This window comes from Peromyscus maniculatus, chromosome 1, assembly GCF_049852395.1.
Source record: "Peromyscus maniculatus bairdii isolate BWxNUB_F1_BW_parent chromosome 1, HU_Pman_BW_mat_3.1, whole genome shotgun sequence".
NCBI lineage: Eukaryota > Metazoa > Chordata > Mammalia > Rodentia > Cricetidae > Peromyscus > Peromyscus maniculatus.
The window spans coordinates 188,750,280-188,760,426 of NC_134852.1; positions in this window are offsets into that span (position 1 = coordinate 188,750,280).

Consider the following 10,147-nt stretch of genomic DNA (forward strand, 5'->3'; position numbering starts at 1 on the left):
GTCAACACTAGCCCTGGTGACTGTGCTGTTTTGTGAGAGGGAAATCAAGAAACCAGTGGCAGGTAGAAACAGCAATTCGTTGTCAACAACAATCTGGTTGGCTACGTTATTTTTAATCCTAAACTTCGCCTTCTTTTCTGCGGGTTAGGATGGTTTGGCTCTCATGCCAATGTAAACTTATTCCTTGGCTTTGAAAAGAAATATCCCCTGAAACTCTCAATGGGTTAAATCCATTTTAATTTCTGGGAAGCAAAAGAATGGCAGGGAAGGACTCGGAGAGTGGAGGGAGGAGAGAGAGAGAGAGAGAGAGAGAGAGAGAGAGAGAGAGAGAGAGAGAGAGAGAGAGAGAGAGAGAGAAGTGACTCTGTAGATGTAACCAACCGTCTTATTAAATAAGAAACACAGAAACAATGTAAAAGAGAAAGCCGAGAGGTCAGAGCTCAGAGCTAAAATCTCACCCTTCCTCCTGCTGTCCCAGCTTCGCGAAAAGAGACCTACTTCCTGTCGGTTCGTATTTTTAAAGTATGTTGTTCTGCCTTCTCATTGGTTGTAAACCCAAACACATGACTGCCTCGTCACTGTCTGAATGTACAGCCCCCTAGGTCTTAAAGGCATATGTCTCCAATGCTGGCTGTATCCCTGAACACACAGAGATCTTATGGGATTAAAGGCGTGTGCCACCACCGCCACACTCTTGCTATGGCTCTAATAGCTCTGACCCTGAACACACAGATATCTATGGGATTAAAGGCGTGTGCCACCACCGCCACACTCTTGCTATGGCTCTAATAGCTCTGACCCCCAGACAACTTTATTTATTAACATACAATCAAATTAATATTTCAATACAAATCAAAATAATATTTCAATACAATTAGATTACCACCACATTTCCCCTTTTCTATTTTAATAAAAAGAAAAAAAGCAAAAGGTTATGACTAACAAAAGAAAAACTATATACAAAAGTACAATAACTATATACAATATATACAAGTAATAAATACCTAAACAGGTATTTGACGAATCAGAGAAAATAATTCCATTATCTATCCTATTTTGATAATTCCAAGATGTATCTAATGTACTTTCTATCCTAATTAATTTTCAACTATAACTAACTAATCTTCAACCATAACTAACTAATCTTCAACTCCCTCAGAGACCCAAGAAGGGAATAATAGTAACTAACAAAAATAAAAACAGGAAGTGCATGCAAGCAACTTCCAAAAAATTTTGTGAGTTGACAGAAACAGCCAGCTGCCTGGGCAGTCACCTGAGGTTTCTCCGCAGTGTTGGGGCATCATCTTCAGCCTATAGGCTTAGTGTATCTGACAGACTCATTTGTGAAGTAGGATGTACACAAGGTCAACAGTTCAACCTCACATTGGGTGAGAGCAGTCCATGTACCAGAAACACCTGAATTCCACTAGTGTCATGTCATGATTCAGGATTTTAAATTCTGGAAATTGTTGACAGTTTTTTAATTCAGCTGTCCATTCTTCTTGGCTGTGTATATATGGCTTCATCTCAGCATCACCTTCTTCTCCACATCCCTCTATTAAATGCCAGTCTACTTTCGAGAGGCATGAGCTTTCAGCTGCTGTTCCACTGTACAACAGAATCCATCGGCCCTCTGCCTGTTAAGCTGCCTTTGAAGAAAAGGGCACTGTACCTTTTCCGGATGCGAAGGCCACTTCAGGGATGGGGCCATATTGTCCTGGCCTCAGAAGATGCCTTTTGATAAAGCCATAACCACACTTGTTTTGGCAAGAATCAGTAGTCCCTTGTTTCGTGATCTGTCTGTCCATTTTGTCCTGTTGATTCGAGGATACTTTGTTGTCCAGTGGCTAACTTTTGCCAGAATGAAAGTTGACTCCATATGCAGTTTCTTCAATGCCCATATTTTCTCTAAAGTAGATTGGTACTGCCAGGAGCCGACATGTCTCAAAAAAGAAAAATTTTCTAAGTTATTAAAACATTTTAAATGCCATATTCTGTAGATCTCTGAAGGGTTTGAAGATGACCTGTCTAAAACATCTCTGCTCAATTTTTAAAACATATCCAATATGACTACAAGTTCTATGATAATGTCTAACTACTAGCTTTCATTTCTTTATATCCTAATAGTTGATAATAATAACATTCAAGGATCAGAAATTTGCATTACATTGTTAAATGGATGGAATAAATACAATTAGAAATATACATATAGCATTTTCTAACAATATCAGTTTCAAATTTGTGTACAATATAAAACAATTCAATCCAATGTAAAGTATTTAAAACTAGTAATTGTCTTTCTCTTTTCTTTCTTTTTTTTTTTCTTTCTTTCTTTCTTTCTTTCTTTCTTTCTTTCTTTCTTTCTTTCTTTCTTTCCTTCTTTCTTTCTTTCTTTTTTTTTTTTTTTTTTTAAACAAGAACCTTAAATCTAATCTCCTTTGCTTAGCCTTTTTCCTAACCCTTGACAATAACTTGTAACCAACCCCCCTAAATACTGAAAATTATCCCAGACCCAGAACCCATTAAAAAGACCAAAAAACCACCTGCCCCACACCACCTCTTTGGGAATGTGGGCGTCGTATTCTTAAAATTGCTTCCTGCTGGGTATGGGCGAAGTTTTCTTTATCCTGAAAGAAAAATTTTAGGTTAATTGTCAAATTCTAGGAGAGGTAACTATATCCTTCATTATCCAGTCTGTGTATAATGCCAAAGTTGAGGGTTTATCTCAAGTCCTTATTCAAGTAGTCTTTGAGACTGGATCATCTCAGCTAGTCATCTCAAATTTGCTCTGAGCACCTTGTAGTTCAAAGCTGATCTATGGATGATGTTTGTCAGCTTAATGATATTATTATTGTCCACGTGGAATTGTTGTTGTTGTGGGGCCCCATCTTCTTTCTGGAGACTTCAGTTGATGTTAGGCCTGGCCATGATTTCCTGCAGAAAACTGATAAGAGACTCGAACACAAAAACATATATATGCAGCTAGCCTTTTTTCTAGAATTAGTTAGTACTCTATGTGACCATTCATATCTTAACAAAGTTTAAAATGTATATATATATATATATTAATCTTGTAAATTTTGATATAAAATTTATACTTTGAGAACAGTTTAAAGAATCAGAATAGAATCAAAGAGTTGAGATTAGTAATAGAATAGTCCCTTAATTAATTTTGCTTTTGTCCTGTACCATAGCAGAAATGGCTCTTATTCTGGCATGATACAGGGAGTTTGCATTTTCCTTTTAACAACATGCTTGATTTTAAAGAAGGAGAGAGCCATTCTCCAACTCCAAAGTCAGCTTTAAATTTTAATTGAACTGGGACTATTAGAAAACCAAGAGTGTTAAATCTTTAGAGAAAAGCAGAAACAAACATTTAGGAAGACATAAAATTTTTTTAGATAATATATACCCATACACCGTTTCACTCTGTTTCTTGGGATAGATGATTTGTCCCTTTTTTTCAGTTGTCTCATTTGTCCAGTGTTCTTCAGATTCCTTAACCTTCATTCTCCTAAAAGACAAAAACAAAAACCTTTCCCCAAGACTAATTTTGGGGATGTTCCTTTTTGGCAAGTTATTATCTGATGAAATGAAAAGGCATGTTTTATTGATACAAGTTAGTTTAAATTGGATGTTCATGCTGGTTGATGAACTATCACCTCCTCTAATTAAGAGGTCTCTCTTGTTCAAATCGAACCTTTATCAATTTTGATGGTACCCACAGCTTATCTTCTCCTGTAGAAACAAAAGCAAAACCACGTCCCCAATGTAATACATACCCTGGTTTCCATTCTGAGGTCAGCACATCCTTAAAGTATATAGGCTGATTTAATTCTGTAGTTTTTTCTATTATCCAATGTCTCTCTGCAGCTGTTGTTCCTTTCTCATTGGCATTCAGAAAATTCAAAGTTAGAAGAGCATTATGCAGTCTATTTCTGGGGGTTTTTGTTACCCATTTCTGTTTATTTAGCATATCCTTTAGAGTTCTGTTTGATCTTTCTATAACTGCTTGACCTGTAGGATTATGTGGTATGCCTGTAATATGCTTTATATTGTAATAAGCAAAAAACTGTTTCATTTTAACAGAGACATATGATGGAGCATTGTCAGTTTTGATTTGTGCAGGTATACCCATGATGGCCATAACTTCTAGCAAATGAGTGATTACAGAATCAGCTTTTTCAGAACTCAAAGCAGTTGCCCATTGAAATCCTGAATAAGTATCGATAGTGTGGTGTACATATTTCAATTTTCCAAATTCTGCAAAGTGAAACACGTCCATCTGCCAGATTTCATTTCTCTGAGTACCCTTTGGGTTACATCCTGCTGGTAATGGCGTCTGATTGTAGAAGGAACAAGTAGGACATTTCTTTACTATTTCTTTGGCTTGTTGCCAGGTTATGGAAAAATCCTTTTTTAAACCTTTACTATTAACGTGATGTTTTTTATGAAATTCTGAGGCCTCCAGCACATTTCCTATCAATAATTTATCAATCTCTTCATTGCCTTGTGCTAGAGGGCCTGGCAGACCAGTATGGGATCGAATGTGAGTTATATATAAAGGATGATTCCTTTTCCTGATTGTATCTTGTAATTGAATAAATAGTGAAGTTAATTCTGAAGCATCAGGGATAAATTCTGCAGTCTCAATATGTAACACCACTCTTTCAGCATACTGAGAGTCAGTTACTATGTTGAGAGGTTCTGAAAAATCCATTAATACCAACAGAATAGCATACAATTCTGATTTTTGCACTGAATTATACGGACTTTGAACCACTTTACTTAAATTTTCTGATTTGTAACCTGCCTTTCCTTCTTTGTTGGCATCTGTATAAAATGTACGAACTCCAGATATGGGTTTTTGCCGTACAATTCGAGGCAAGATCCATTCAGCTCTCTTTATAAGATCAATTCTATTGCTTTTGGGATATTTGCTGTTAATTTCTCCCAAAAAATTACTGCAAGCTCTTTGCCAAGGTTCACTTTCTGTCCATAATTTTTCAATGTCCTCCTTAGTTAATGGTACGACAATTTCTGCTGGGTCTATGCCTGCTAATTGACGAAGTCTCAATTTTCCTTTGTAAATCAAGTCAGAGATTTTTTCCACATAAGTTTTTAATTTTTTATTTGGTTTATTTGGTAAAAATATCCATTCCAATATAATATCTTCCCTCTGCATTAATATTCCAGTAGGAGAACGCCTAGAAGGTAAGATAACCAAAATGCAATCCAGCTTTGGATCAATACGATTCACGTGTCCTTCATGCACTTTCTTTTCTACCAATGCTAATTCTTTCTCAGCTTCAGGTGATAATTCTCTTGGACTATTTAAGTCCTTGTCACCTTCTAAGGTTTTGAACAAATTAGTCAGTTCATCATTTTTTACCCCAACAATAGTTCGTAGATGAGAAATATCTCCAAATAATCTTTGAAAGTCATTAAGAGTCTGTAGTCTATCTCTCCGAATTTGCACCTTTTGGGGTCTAATTTTTTGTAGCTCTATTTTATATCCTAAATAATTAATAGAATCTCCTCTTTGTATCTTTTCAGGAGCAATTTGTAATCCCCAGCGAGGCAAAATTTTCTTTACTTCTTCAAACATTATTTCTAAAGTATCTGCATTTGAGTCAGCTAGTAAAATATCGTCCATATAATGATAAATTATAGATTTAGGAAATTTTTTACGTATCACTTCCAATGGCTGTTGTACAAAATATTGGCACAGAGTTGGGCTATTCAACATTCCCTGTGGGAGGACCCTCCATTGAAATCTTTTAACTGGTTGAGAATTATTATAAGTAGGCACTGTAAAAGCAAATCTTTCTTTGTCTTTTTCTTGTAAGGGTATTGAAAAGAAACAGTCTTTTAAATCAATAACTATGAGAGGCCATCCTTTTGGTAACAGAGTAGGCAAAGGCATCCCAGATTGTAGAGAACCCATTGGCTGAATTACTTTGTTAATTGCTCTAAGGTCTGTTACCATTCTCCATTTACCAGATTTCTTTTTAATAACAAATACAGGAGAATTCCAAGGGCTGGTTGATTCTTCAATATGCTGAGCATTTAACTGTTCTTCTACCAGCTCTTCTAAAGCCTGGAGTTTCTCTGTTGTTAAAGGCCATTGCTGGACCCATACAGGCTTGTCTGTTAACCATTTTAAAGGTAGAGCTGTTGGTGTCTTTGGAAGATCATCAGTTATTGTGCCCTGTTCTTGTATAATATGGATGGCTGGTGACCACTCATTAGAACAATATCTTCTAATATTTCTCTCAGTAACATGTGCTAGTTTATGATTTGTTTCTGAGATTGGAGGGATGTTAATCTGAGTATTCCATTGTTGCAACAAGTCTCGACCCCACAGGTTCATAGTTATGTTAGCCACATATGGTTTTAATTTTCCTCTCTGTCCTTCTGGACCTATACATTCGAGCCATCTTGCACTCTGTTTCACCTGAGATAATGTCCCAATTCCTAACAGTTGAACGTTTACCTCCTGAAGAGGCCAAGTTGGATGCCAAAATTCTGGTGCAATTATGGTAACGTCCGCACCTGTGTCTACCAGACCAGACAACAAAACACCATTTATTTTTATCGTTAATTTTGGTCTTTGTTCATTAATAGAAGTTTGCCAAAAAATTTTCTTTATGTTTTCTCCTGAATTTTCTATTCTCTCTGTTTCATCATTCTGACCAGCATGATTTATTCCAATAGGCATTTGGTTATTTAATCGCTCTCCAGAGCAGGCATTTCCTCTATGGCTGCCGGAAAGGTTTGAACTGGATTTGCACTGGGGGCCTGCCTGAGGCCCCTCTGGGAGTTTCCCGAAGACTGAGGCAAAGGATTACCCTGTCTGTCCTTTGTTGATCTACATTCGTTGGTCCAGTGTTTTCCCTTACCACACCTTCTGCATACTCCAGAAGGAAGGGGCATTCTGTTGCCATTGTTCCTTGAAGAAACATTGTTTCTGGAAATGACCTGTCTACAGTCCCTTTTCAAATGTCCTTGCTTTCCACATCCAAAACATCTAACACTCCTCAAACCTTTTGAAATTACTTCTCCTACCCATGTATCATCATGCTCATCAGCTTCAACATTAATTGTTTCTCTAATCCAATCTTCCATAGGTGCAGATCTTGCCCTTAATGGCCTGATTATTCTTTTGCATGCTACATTCGAATTCTCAAAGGCCAAAGATTCAATTATTGCCTTACCAGCTTCTGAATCCGAGACCGTTCTCTTTACTGCTGAAGCCAGTCTTTGTAAAAAATCTGTAAAAGACTCTTTTGGGCCTTGCTTCACCTTTGTAAATGACTCAGATTTTTTTCCTGGTTCCTCAACTTTGTCCCATGCATTCAAGGCTGCCGTTCGACATAAAATTAGGGTTTGGACATCATATAAACATTGTGCTTGTGCTGAAGCATATTGGCCTTCGCCCATAAGCTGATCCTGGCAAACTTGTACTCCTTTATCCCTCCACTGTTTTTCTATGTTTTTAGCCTCCTCCTTAAACCAAGTCAGAAATTGAAGTCTCTGGCTGGGTTCCAGAACACCTTGTGCGAGGTCCCGCCAGTCCTGTGGTACTATCCTATTATATGTTGACCAAGTGTTTAACATTTGCTTTACATATGGGGAATGCATGCCATAAGATACTATTGCCTCCTTAAACCTTTTTAAATCCAACATTTCAATTGGAGCCCAAGTATTTTGTGTAGCCATTTGATCAGGCATCTGCTGTACTGTTACAGGATAAATTAAGGGTGACTGTGTGAAAACAGGCTTTCTTTCTGCAACCTTATGATCCTGACTTGAAACAACTTCACTGTTAATTTCTTCTGTCTGAATTTTTACAGGTTTAACAAGTTCTTCTAACGCTGTTATCCTGGCACTTAAATTGACTATCTTTTTAAATATTAAAATGTGGATTATTATAGTGATGAGGTGCATTATTCCACCAATACTAATATTATATAGTTCTTCCATTGCCAGACTGCCTAAAATTTCGAACAAAAACCAATTTTCTTCCAATGTACACATAAAACCCATTTGTTTTTTAATGTGGAAAAAAATTCTCTTTTAGATAGTTTCCTTTAAAATATCTGATATATTATGACTTACCAAATCTGCGTAGAACAGTAGAAATCCGAGGGGATTTTCAAAGCAGCCACCTAGTGTCCCAGGTGTAAATCCAGAGAGAGAGAGAGAGAGAGAGAGAGAGAGAGAGAGAGAGAGAGAGAGAGAAAGAGAGAATGCACAAGAAAGCGTAGCCGGCTAAAGCTTAAATGCAGCCACGTGTTCCCTCTTGTGCCGAGTCAAGGCTTGGGTCTGGCTTCCTTAAGCTCCGACCACGTGCGTTTACAGGCAGGGCCCTGTTCGGCAGGGCAGGTCTGAGTTGTTTGTAGCACCGGCTTTAGGCAAGCTGCTCACAGACCTAGGCCCGGGCTAGAAGTTGCTACCTGGACTAGGATGCCAGCAGCTCGGACTAAGAAGCCGATCGCCGCCGGCCGCCGTGTGCCGCCGCCGCCGCCGCGGGCCGCCTGCCGCCCTTGCGGGAAAGCGGACCTGCCGCCAAGCCAAGCAGTTTTTAATGGATTCTTGTCACGTTGGGCGCCAGATGTAGATGTAACCAACCGTCTTATTAAATAAGAAACACAGAAACAATGTAAAAGAGAAAGCCGAGAGGTCAGAGCTCAGAGCTAAAATCTCACCCTTCCTCCTGCTGTCCCAGCTTCGCGAAAAGAGACCTACTTCCTGTCGGTTCGTATTTTTAAAGTATGTTGTTCTGCCTTCTCATTGGTTGTAAACCCAAACACATGACTGCCTCGTCACTGTCTGAATGTACAGCCCCCTAGGTCTTAAAGGCATATGTCTCCAATGCTGGCTGTATCCCTGAACACACAGAGATCTTATGGGATTAAAGGCGTGTGCCACCACCGCCACACTCTTGCTATGGCTCTAATAGCTCTGACCCTGAACACACAGATATCTATGGGATTAAAGGCGTGTGCCACCACCGCCACACTCTTGCTATGGCTCTAATAGCTCTGACCCCCAGACAACTTTATTTATTAACATACAATCAAATTAATATTTCAATACAAATCAAAATAATATTTCAATACAATTAGATTACCACCACATGACTCAGTGTGTGTGTGTGTGTGTGTGTGTGTGTGTGTGTGTGTGTGTGTCTTCTTTTCCAAATCTCTTGGATCGTGCTGACACCATTGTTACTTCTTGAGAATAGACCTTTCCTAAGTCACCCACTCATATTTTGAAACTTGCCAGGATTTGAAATAATTTGATGAGTTTTCAGGGCTAAAATTATCCTTGGAGGAAAAGTCCTACACACCAAATATTCATACATATCCCAGAGAAGATTCTAAAAATGCAGTTGTTTCATTGTTCATGCCAGTAATCAGGGCTGGATGATAATTCATCCCTGCCCAATTAGGGAGGAGAAGTCTATGCGCACCTCTCAGCACCTCCCCACGGCTCCCCTGCCTGGAAGCCACACATGTCCTTTCCCTCACAGCTGCATACTGATATGTGGAGCTTTACTTTCTGCTAAGAAAAAGGAAGACCTCCATATCTGCTGCAGAGCTGGCTTGCTGGATAAATGAAGAATGGATAAAACATCATAGTGTACCTAAACTTGGTTAGCAACAAACAAATTGTTAGGTTTTTCCACTTTAAAAAGCTGGTTTTTGACTGGTTGTAGGTTCACGCCTTTAAACCCAGTGAGGTAGAATCAGGCAGATCTCTGTGACTTTGAACCCAACCTGGTCTACATAGCAAGTTCCAGGCCAGTCAGGGTTACACGGTAAGATTGCTCCAAAATAAATCAATGAATAGCAGGTTTGGAGCCAATGAGATGGCCCAGCAGACAAAGGGATTTGTTATGCAAACCCAGCAACCCAAGATGGAACCCCAGAACCCGTGTAAAGATGGAAGGAGAAAACGAACTCCATAAAGTTGCCCTCTTACTTCTGCATGAGTGCTGTGGCAATGCAAATACACACACAATAGTGATGATGATGATGGTGATGATGATGGTGGTGGTGGTGGTGGTCATCATGATGATGATGATGGTGATGATGATGGTGATGATGATGATCATTGAAAAGGAGGTTTGTGATCTAGA